Below are 11,723 nucleotides of genomic sequence, written 5' to 3'. Positions count from 1 at the left end.
CTGGTTTTGGTGCCAGGCACTTTTTGTAAAGACCCTGGCCACAGTAGATAAGCCAAAGGGCAGTGCAGAGAATTGGTAATGTATTAAGCTAGCCTAGAATCTGAGGTATCTTCTGCAAAATTTGTCTTATTGGGACATGCAGGTATGCCTCTTTTAGGTCTAATGTCACCAGCCAAGCATTCTTGCCCAGCATGGGCAGAAGCTGCTGCACAGTCAGCATTTTGAATTTTGGAATGTCCAGGTATGTGTTCAAAAATCGATAAATCCAGTATTGGCCGTTAGGCCTTGTCCTTTCTGGGTACCAAGAACAGTAGAGTAAAAACCTTGTCCTTTTTCCTGTTCTTCTACTGGCTGAATGGCCCCCATATCCATGAGGGACGTAACCCGTTTCTGTGCCTCTGCCCAATGATTTTTTGGCAGATCTGGCCAACCATTTGCCATTGGCAGAGTGTGGAAATGGAATCTGTATCCCTGTGATGCTATGTTTAGTACCCACTTGTCCTGGGTTATTAACTGCCAATTTTGAGCAAAAAGTGCTAACTTTCCCCCTATGGGTGCTGCCAAAAGTTAAGTGCTTGGTGTAGACAGTGGGAAGTCATTGGGATTAGTTTCTGTAGGTTTGTGCTTTATCTCCTCCAGATTTGGAGGTAGAAGCGCCCCATTGCTTTGACCTGTATGAATCTTGCGCCTGATATCTGAAACCCTTAGGGCATCTGGAGTTGCCCCTTTGAGCTGTCTGACACAGGAAAAGACCAATTTTTTGTAGGTCAGTGGTCTACTGAATCTTGGTGGCTGCACTTGTAAGAAGTCTAACAGTTTGCATAGACTTAGCTTTGCCTTCCATTTTCTTTAAAACCTCTTCTGTCTTAATACCAAACAGAGAATCATGCTCTAAAGGTGCATCTAGCAATTTAGCTTTAACATGATCAGGCAAATTTTGTTCCTTTAACCAGGCATGCCTCCTAATCACAGATCCAGTAACTGCGGCCCTACAGGGGGCCTCTAAAGAATCAAAACCACTTTGCAAAGTATGCTTTCCAACTTTTTCAGCTGCATGCAATGATTCCTGCAATTCTTTATTTGCTGCACATTCTGAAATCATCATCATTTTCTGTTTCAGCAATCCCGTAACATGTTGTTGGTACTTAAGCATATGAAATTAACAGTTTAAGGCTCCGATTGCCAAGGTTGTAGATGTATAAACCTTTTTTTCCCCATCTGTCTAGTGCCCTTGAATCACTGTCATAGGAGGTAGGATTTTTTGCTGTTGAGGCCTCAACTCCCTTTGGACCCTGTGAAATAGTTTCAGGATCAGTAGCAGGGTTTCTAAATAAAAATTATGTGAGTCAGGGACCCTGTAATATCCGTCAGGCTTACTGAGAGCCGGAGGTAAGGAGTCAGGGGTCAAGCTCAACTCTGGAAACACATCAGCCACAATGTCTAAAACGAGGAATGGCTAAAGGCTTGTGCCAAGGGAGAAGGAAATCCCTCAGCCTCTTTTTTGATTCTGAGACGTCTTGACTCTCCCAGTGAAAATGCTCCCTCAAAGTATGCAAGGTATCTCCAAATGAATAATCCTCAGGAGGAGATGCAGATGGAATAGACTCCTCAGCATCAGAATCCTCATAGGGAGGTATAGATAAATTCCTGATCAGAAGAGGAATCGGAAGAAATAGAAACCTGATCTGAAGATTCAAAATCAGTGTCTTGCCTAGGCCTCTTATCTGGAGGAGGATGGGTACCCCTGATCAAGTTGGGTACCCCTGATCAAGTTAATAAGGTCTTCAGCCATTTTGATCATCTGCTTTTTAGGCATAGAGGCTTGTGCACGTGGCTCTTTTTTGATTCTGAGACGTCTTGACTCTCCCAGTGAAAATGCTCCCTCAAAGTATGCAAGGTTTCTCCAAATTAATAATCCTCAGGAGGAGATGCAGATGGAATAGACTCCTCAGCATCAGAATCCTCATAGGGAGGTATAGATAAATTCCTGATCAGAAGAGGAATCGGAAGAAATAGAAACCTGATCTGAAGATTCAAAATCAGTGTCTTGCCTAGGCCTCTTATCTGGAGGAGGATGGGTACTCCTTATCAAGTTAATAAGGTCTTCAGCCATTTTGATCATCTGCTTTTTAGGCATAGAGGCTTGTGCACGTGGCTCATGCGTCTTTTTTTTAGTTTTAGAAGTTGCTTTTGTCTTTGGTTTTGCAGCCGTCGTCGGTTTGATATACAAATGTTGAGGTCTGAATACACCCTCAGAAGCCGGTGCCTGCTCAGCGGCTCCGGACCCATCCGAGGGAGATACATCCATCGGTCCAATACCCTGAGTATCTTGCGGCATGCCAGACTCTACATGGGCGTCGGTAGAGGCCTGCGACTCGAAGGTAGCGGGTATCAGGGGCTGCGAAAGCATCTCACTGAGTACCGGCGAACTGGCGACTGGCTTAGGAGAAGTTTCGCCGTCGGTTTTGGATCTCGACTGCCTTTCTCTGCCCTTTTCTTTGCATTTTTTTATGTACTCCGGTAGTCTGATTGCTATCCAACGACATTTCTGGGTAGTTAAATCCGTTTCCAAAATACTTTGATGCAAAAATATACCAACGCTTAATAGCATGTTGGTTAAATCTAGCACAAAACTGACAGCCAAGCACGTTTTGATCAGGGCCTAGGCAAGGAATGCATTACAAATGGAAATCCTTATGAGGTATTTGCTTACAAGTAATACAATTAACTTTTTCTGACATCGGTAAAAAGCAAGAAAAAAGTTTCCCCAATGGGGTACTTAGCTTTAGTGAAGACTTCGGATCTGAAACTCAAACTCGAATATTTCAGTAGTCGGCCGACCGGCACTAGCGAAATGCTTCCGCTTCGGGCACCGCGCGGCAAGAAAGACTTAATGGCGTTGGCTGCAAGTTTTCTACCCCTGATGACCTGATGTCATGGAAGAGAAGATAGCAACCGATGCAGGACCCAAGACTTTGGAATTCAGGCTGACTGAGGGCAACCTGCCAGCAGATTACCCAAATGCAATGACTGCAACAGTGAAACATGAAGAACATCTCTGTCTTTATGCAAGGAATAATAGGAATCATTGATTCCAGGTCCTGAGAATGTTGACACCATAGGCTTTTAGATGCCACTGTAGTTTCCTCATGTGCAGTCTTGCATATGGAATTGGAAGAATGCAAGAGGCCATGAACCCCAAGGTTTGCAGGATTTTCCTTGCAGATAGCTGGGTCTTTGTGGCCAGTAGTTTGAAGTAGGCTGTCAAATAAACTTGCTTCTCTGGCGTGAGGTAAGCCATCTGGGAAGTTGTGTTCAAGCTTGCTCCCAGGAATACAATTTGTTGACAGGGTACTAGATGAGATGTTTTTTTGTTTATGGTGTACCCCAGTGAAGTTAGAAGTTTCTTTACAAATGCCAGATGTTTTAGTAGCATGTCCTGGCTTTCTGCCTGAATTAGACAATCATCCATGTATGGGTATATTTGAATATTTCTTTGCCTGCAAAATGCAATGACTGGAGCTAGACACTTTGTGAATACCCTGGGCGCAGTAGATAAGCCAAATGGAAGTGCGGAGAACAGATAATGCATGGAGCCTGCTCTGAAGTGTATGTATTTCCTGCAAGATTCCCTTATTGGAATGTGCAGGTAAGCTTCCTTGTCTAAGGTTGCCAACCAGGCATCTTTGCCTAGCATAGGAAGCAGCTGTTGAAGTGTTAGCATTCTGAATTTTGGGATCACCAAAAAGGTGTTTAAAATAGAGAGGTCCAGGATAAGACGCCATGAGCCGTCTTTTCTGGGTACCAGGAAAAGTCTTGAGTAAAAACCTTGTCCGCTTTCTTCTGCTGGGACAGGTTGAATAGCGCTGATACTTAGAAGAGAGAGAACCTGCTGTTGAGCCTCTGCCCACTGATTTGGGGGTAGGTCTGGCCAACTGTCTGGGGTTGGGTAAGGTGTGGAAGTGGAATCTGTATCCTTGGAAAACTATATTTAAAACCCATTTGTCCTGGGTAATGAGCTCCCAGTTTTTTGCATGTAGGGCGATCCTTCCCCCTAAGGGAGCAGGCAGTTGAGCAGGGCTTGGAAGGTTTAAGGTTAAGTTATTGTGACATTTTTCCATGGGGGGGGGGGGGGTGTCTTACTACTTGCAGCTTTGGAAGTGGGATCCCCCCACTGCATAAGCCTCTGCGAGTACCTTGAGGAGCCTAGGTGGTCTGTTGTTCCTGGGTTTGGACTGAAGGCCTGGGAGAGACAGGAAAGGACCAATTCTTAGAAGGCCAATGCCTACTAAATCTGGGAGGCTGTACTTTCAGGAAATATTTAACTGTTTGCACAGATTTAGCTTTTTCCTCCATCTTTTTAAGGACTTCTTCTGCTTTGTTGCTAAACATGCAGGCTTGGTTTAAGGGAGCATCCAGTAATTTAGCTTTAACATGATCTGACAAATTTTGCTCCTTAAGCCAAGCATGCCTTCTAAGCACAGACCCAGTGACAGCAGCCCTGCAAGATGCTTCTAGAGAGTCAAAAAGGACAGTTTTGTACCTACCATAAATGTAGATGTTCGAGTGCTCATACAGCTACAGTCATTACAGATGGGTTATCCTGCTGTCAGGCGGGTCCTCGGTCAGCCGAATTCCAAAGTCTAGGTCCGGCGTCGGTTGTCGTCGCTTCTTCCCTGACGTCAGTGCGGCAGGGGTATAAAAGAGGCAGCCGACGCCATTTTCTTCAGTTTTTCTTGCCCCAGATGTCAGGTGCCCCCAGAAGGAAGGCAAAACATAACATTATGCAAACATGCAATGTAGATAAATCAAAAACAGTAGTTGCAGGCAAACACACCATAAAAGAATACCCCAAATAGGTTGTATGATAAAGGTGTTTGTCATAAGGCCTGTCCTAAGAGGGGATGGAGGGAGGGTAACCTGGACTGCAGCTGTATGAGCACTCGAACATCTACATTTACGGTAGGTACAAAACTGTACTGTGTTCATCGTGCATACAGCTGCAGTCATTACAGATGGGTAGAATCCCAAAGCTAGGTAAAGGTGGTAGGCACGAAGTGGAACTAGGAGGGGCGAGGATGCCCTGCAGGACTGCTGTGGCAAAGCCCGCTCTAGATTTTGAGTAAAGTGGAAGGTGGTAGTGCTTGGAGAAAGTGTGCACTGAACTCCAAGTAGCTGCTTCCAAAATGTCCTTGGTAGGGACCCCCCTGAGGAAAGCTGCAGAGGTAGCTGTAGCCCTGGTGGAGTGGGATCTGATGTATACAGGCACAGATTTTCCATGAAATGAATAACAAAAGCGTATGCAGTGGGCTATCCATTTTGAAATTGTCTGTTTAGAAATGGCCTTTCCTTGAGCACCTGTAGCATAGGACACAAAAAGCTGCTCAGATTTCCTGAATGGCTTTGTTCTGTCCAAGTAATAACGAAGTTGTCTGTGAATGTCCAAGGAATGTAGTAGTCTCTCCCCTTTGTTCTGTGGATTAGGATAAAAGATAGGTAAATTAATAGTCTGATTCAAAGCTACACTGGATACTACCTTTGGCATGAAGGTAGGGTTGGTTCGTAAGAAAACTCTGTCCTGATGGAAAATGATGAATGGCTGCACAGCCATGAGGGTCTGTTCCGAAACCCTGCGTGCTGAGGTAATAGCCAGAAAAAAAGGCTGTTTTCCATGACAAGTATTGTAGCTCTGTTGAAGAAGCCGGCTCAAAGGGAGGCAGGGTCAGTTTTTCCAATACGAAGTTGAGGTCCCAAGCTGGGACTGGTGGTTTCCGTGGGGGTTTTATATTTTTTGCCCCTCTGAGGAACTGCCTTAATAGAGGATGTGAGAATAAAGGAGGATCTGTATTGTACTGTGCAGAAATGGCTGAAGCGTGGATCTTGATGGAGGAGAAGGAAAGGTCACTGTTTAACATCTCAGCTAGGTACAGTAAAATTTGAGGTATATTTATTACTCAAGGATTCTGGCCCTTTTCTTGATTCCAGAAATAAAATAGTTTCCATTTGGCGGAGTAGGCTTTTCTAGTAGAGGGTCTTCTGGCCTCCAAGATGACATCCTGCACCTCCTTGGAGAGGAGAGTCTGTTGGGAAATTAAGGAATTCTCCATGCAGCTAGATTTAGGGTTTTGAGCTGGCTGTGAAGGGTTTTGTAGTTGTGCTGGGACAACAGAAGAGGGACTAGAGGTAGGATCCATGGTGGGGATTGTGTCGAACTCTTTAGGAGAGGATACCAGTGTTGTCGTGGCCAGTCTGGAGCAATGAGAATCATTTGTGACCTCTCTGCTCTGGCTTTTAATAGAACTTTGGTCAGTAGAGGAAGGGGCGGGAAGGCACAGACTGTCGATGTTGTCTAATTGAAAGAGTGCGTCCACTTTCCAGGCCTGTGGATGATAGGTCCTTGAACAAAATTTTTCCAACTGGTAATTTCTGTGGGTAGCAAATAGATCTATGTCTGGCTGTCCCCATGCCCGAGTTATCTTTGAGAAGACTTGAGGATGCAACTTCCATTCGTGTGGGTCTGTCATATTTCTGCTTAAGTTGTCTGCCAGTGTGTTTTCCTTCACTGGCAGGAATTGTGCCTGTAGTTGAATTTGTAATTCCAGTGCTGTGTTCCACAGGGTCATGGCTTGCCTGCACAGGGGGTATGAATGAGTTCCCCCCTGTTTATGTACCACATGACTGTGGTGTTGTCTGTCCTTATCAATAGCTGGCCTGGATGCAGTAGGTCTTTGAATGTCATAAGAGCATTTTGCACGGCTAGCATCTCCTTTTGGTTGATGTGTAGGTGCTTCTCTTTTTGGGACCGTTTTCCCTGAATGCACTGATCTGCCATGTGTGCTCCCCAGGCGTAGTCTGGGGCGTCCGTTGTGATGATTTGAGTTGCTTGAGGTACACAAAGTGACACCTGTATTTCTTTGGCATGCTTGAGCCCACCACAAAAATTCCTTTTGAAGGCATGGAATGAGTGGTATAATTGTTTCCAAGCTGTGGCTGTGTTGAGACCATAAGTTTTTTAGGTACCATTGTAATTTCCTCATACGCAGCTTTGCACATGGTATTAGTAGGTTGCAAGATGCCATGAATCCCAGAGCCTGCAGGACTTTCCTTGCAGTTAGTCTGGTGAAAGTTGCCATTTTGTTCAAGTATTGAGACAGTTGCCCTTGTTGTCTGGTGTGAGGTAGGCCATCTGGGTGGTTGTATTTAAGCTGGCACCCAGGAAAATTATCTGTTGCGAAGGTATTAGTTTTGATTTCTTTTTGTTCACTGTGTATCCCAGGTAGTTTAACAGTTTTATTACAAACACCAGATGCTGCAATAGAATGTCCTTGCTGTCTGCTTGGATCAGGCAGTCGTCCAGATATGGATAGATTTGTATTCCTTGTTGTCTGCAGAAGGCAATTACTGATGCCAGGCATTTCGTAAACACTCTGGGCGCAGTAGATAAGCCAAAGGGCAATGCAGAGAATTGGTAATGGGTTGAACATGCAAGAAATCTGAGGTAACTTCTGCAATCTTGTCTGATAGGGACATGCAGGTACGCCTCCTTGAGGTCCAATGTTACCAGCCAAGACTCCTTGCCCAGCATGGGAAGAAGCTGCTGTAATGTGAGCATCTTGAATTTTGGCACCTGTAGATATGTGTTTAGGATGTAGGTCTAAGATGGGTCTCCAATCTTTGTCCTTCCTTGGTACCAGGAATAGTCTGGAATAAAAACCTTGACCTTGTTCTTTTGCAGGTACCTCTTGAATGGCTTTCATATCCATGAGAGAGGAAATTTGTCTTTGTGCCTCTGCCCTTTGATTTTGTGGCAGATTTGGCAAGCCTCTCATTTTTGGAAGGGTGTGAAAGTGGAACCTGTAGCCTCCGTCTATAATGTCCAGAATCCATTTGTCTTTTGTAACAATGTGCCAGTTTTTTGAAAATAATGCCAGTTTTCCACCCAAAGGTGCTGCCATTAAAGCTTCGTTTGGCAGGCATAGGGGGAAGTCATTGTGTCTGTTTTCTAAATGACTGTGATCTATCTTCTCCACCTCTTGGGGTTGGTGCTTGCCACTGTCTAGCTCTAAGATCCTTGTGGTTGTCCTCTACCCCTTGGGCGCCTGTATCTGCCCCTTTGAGGTCTGTCAGTGGCTGGAAAGGACCAATTTTTTGAAGGCCAGTTTCTGCTGAAGCGTGGAGGTTGCATTTGCAAGAAATCTTTCACTGTTTGCATAGATTTTGCTTTTTCCTCCATTTTCTTTAGTACCTCCTCAGCTGCAACACCAAACAATACATCTTTTTGAAGTGGTGCATCCAATAACTTTGCTTTGACATGATCTGGTAAGGTTCCCCCTATGCTGGGGGAGCAGTAGAAATTCCCTGAGCCTTTTCTTGGAATCTGAGTAAGCTTGGCCTTCCCAGTGGAAGTGCTCCCTCAATGTATGCAGGGTTTCCCCAAAGAGTAGTCCTCGGGGGGGGGGGGCGAGGGAATAGACTCCTCAGCATCAGAGTCTTCAAAAGGGGAATAGGCATAATACTGGTCCTCAGAATGGTCTGAGGTAATAGAAGCCTAGTCTGAGGAAGGGTAGTCTTCCTCCGATCTGGGTCTTTTGTCAGAGGGGGGTTGAGAACCCCTGATGAGAGTTATCAAATCCTCAGCCATTTTAAGCATCTGCTTTTTAGGCATGGGGCCTTGAGAGGAGGTCTGAGGACCCTGTTTTTTAGTTTTCATGGCAGCTTTAGATTTAGTGAAGGATTTAACAGAGAAGGTGGAAGGCCTGAAGACGCCTTCAGAAATGGCAGGCCTCACTAAATTTTCAGTTTCCCCGCCAAGAGTGGCGTCGGTATCTGCAGTGGGAATGGAGACCGAGGAGCCTGCGACCTCGGGTAGTGAAGTCACCGGTAAAATAGTTTCATCGGTAGTCAGGGGCTGCGTAGGCGCCTCGCTGAGAATCGGAGAGCCGGTAGTCGGCCTAAGCGTGGTCTCAGTACTTGGTGCAGGCCTCGGATGTCGGTCCTTGTCTTTGCGTCTTTTGCTTAAAACTGGTGTCGGTGTATCTGACGACATGATATAATTAAATTTTTTGCCAAAATAATGAAGGGCGAACTCCGCCCGGCACTTAATAGTGCGCTTGTTGAACCTAGCACAAAAACATCAGGCCGAGACGTCGTGGTCTGGCCCTAAGCAAGGTATACAGAAAGAGTGGAAATCATTATGCGGTATTTGCTTCCCACAAGAAATGCAATTATTAACTTTGTCTGACATCGGTCTGAGGCAAGAAAAGTTTCCCCAACGGGGTACTTAGCTTTAAAGAAGACTTCGGCTGAAATACTTTCGTAAATCTCAGGAGCTGGCCGACCGGCACTTGCAAACTGCTTCTGCTTCGGGCACCGCGCGGCAAGAAAAACTGAAGAAAATGGTGTCGGCTGCCTCTTTTATACTCCTGCTGCACTGATGTCAGGGAAGAAGCGATGACAACCGACGCCGGACCTAGACTTTGGAATTCGGCCGACCGAGGACCCGCCTGATGGCAGGATAATCCATCTGTAATGACTGCAGCTGTATGCACGATGAACATCCACATTGCAAAGTATGTTTACAAACTTGTTCAGCAGAATGCATTAAATCCTGTAATTCTTTATTTTCAGCATAGTCAGGAATCAACATCATTTTCTGTTAGTCCCATAACATACTGCTGATACTTTAACATATGAAACTGGCAGTTTAAGGCCCTAATGGCCAAAGTAGCAGAAGTGTATACCTTCTTACCCCATCTATCCAAGGCCTTGGAATCTCTATCAGAGGGGGTAGGGTTTTTGGCAGTAGTAGCCTTAATGCTTTTAGGTCCCTGGGAAATGGTCTCTGGGTCCGCAGTAGGATTCCTGAAGAGGAGCTTGTGAGAGTCGAGTACTCTGTAATACCTGTCCGGCTTCCTGGGAGCTGAAGGTAAAGTGTCTGGGGCCAGGCTAGATTCAAAGAAGGCATCATCTAAAATGTCCAGGACAGGAGGGATAGCTAAATGCCTATGTTGAGGGAGGAGTAAGAATTCCCAAAGCCTCTTTTTGGAGTCTGAGTAATCCTGGCTTTCCCAACAGAAATGCTCCCTAAGAGTGTGCAAGGTTTCACCAAAAGAAAAATCTTCTGGAGGGGAAGCAGAGGGAATAGAATCCTCTGCATCAGAATCCTCATAGGTAGATGATGGCAAATCCTGGTAATCAGAAGAAACAGAAATTTCAAAATCCTGATCAGAAGAATCAGTAGGAAAATCAGTTCTAGGTCTCAAGAGGGTGAAGGCTGGCTTCTCCTAATTAAACTAATAAGTTCTTCAGCCATTCTATTTTGTTTTTTTAGGCATATAGGCCTGACCATGCGGTCTGGACGTCGGTTTTCTAGGCGTGGGTAGAGTTTTAGGCCTTGAAGAAGAAGATGGCATCGATTTGAAATGCAAGTCAGTAGGCCTGAATAAACCCTCAGAAGCCGGTGCCTGCACAGTGGCTCCGGACCCATCCAAGGTAGAGACATCCGCAGGTTCCATGATCAAAGAAGCATCTCGCAGCATGCTGGACTCCGAATGGGTCTCGGTAGAGGCCTGCGATTCTGAAGTAGCGGGTATCAGGGGCTGCGAATGCACCTCACTGAGTATCGGCGAACTGGCGACTAGCTTAATGGAAGCATTGTTGGCAGCTTTGGACCTATGCGGTCTGCCTTTGTCTTTACATTTTTTCGGAATGTCAGTAGTTGGATGGCTTACTGAAGCCATTGCTGGATAGTTAAACAGAGTACCGAAATAATTTGCTGCAAAAAGAAACTGACAACGAATACACCGGGGGTTGAATAAGGCACAAAACCGACAGCGGGGGACGTCATTGTCTGGGCCTAAGCAAGGAATGCAGTACGAATGAAAATCTTTATAAGGTATTTGCTTTCCACAGGTAATACAGTAGTTAACTTTTACTGACATTGGTTAAGAGCAAGAAAAAGGATCCCCAATGGGGTACTTAGCTTTTTTGAAGACTTTGGTTCTGAAACTCGAAAACGAAAATTTCAGGAGTCAGCTGACCGGCACTTGCGAACTGCTTCTGCTTCAGGCACAGCACGGCAAGAAAGACTGATGTAATGGCATCGGCTGCATGTTTTATACCCCTGACGTCATGGAAGATGAGACAGCATCCGACGCAAGAATCCAAGACTTCGATATTCAGGCCGGCTGACGGCTACCTGCAGGCAGACAACCCAAATGTAATGACTGCAACAGTGAAACACGAAGAACATCCAAAGGATGTACAAGATCCAGATTATAGTGTGGCACAAGAGTACGAACAGTAGATGAAGTAGCTGCCACACTAATCTCATCAATACGTACCCTACCTTAAAGGTGGTGGAAACAGGTACTGCTCTGGCAGAAAGAGCCTTGGGTTTACCCTGTTAAGTCGGTCCCAAATTTTCATACACAACGATCATACAGTCAGAAAGTCACTTGGACAGTGTCACTTTAGAAAGTATTACTTTTTTTTTCCATATCTTTAAGTCACAGTTGCTAACACTGAGATAGGTACATAAACAACAAAACAAACCATAGTGACATTTCCAATTGTTTTGATGCAATGAATATATTTCACACCACACACAAATTTTCTTTTTAACAATCAGTCACTCCAACATTACACAACCTGCTTAAATCCTGCCATCCCTTAAACCTGACTCCTTATGAACACTTTTTTGAAGAAACATCTTCACTGAATTA

General features: G+C 45.2%; 1 protein-coding gene across 1 annotated transcript in view; it reads left to right on the top strand.

The window, feature by feature from the left end:
• The window catches only part of TMED10 (transmembrane p24 trafficking protein 10), a 282,370-nt gene that overhangs the window by 119,710 nt on the left and 150,937 nt on the right, over positions 1 to 11,723 (top strand). The window lies entirely within an intron of this gene.

Source organism: Protopterus annectens, chromosome 6.part0 (assembly GCF_019279795.1).
Source record: "Protopterus annectens isolate FY-2018-M chromosome 6.part0, PAN1.0, whole genome shotgun sequence".
Taxonomy (NCBI): domain Eukaryota; kingdom Metazoa; phylum Chordata; order Ceratodontiformes; family Protopteridae; genus Protopterus; species Protopterus annectens.
This window is presented reverse-complemented; position numbering and strand designations above follow the sequence as displayed.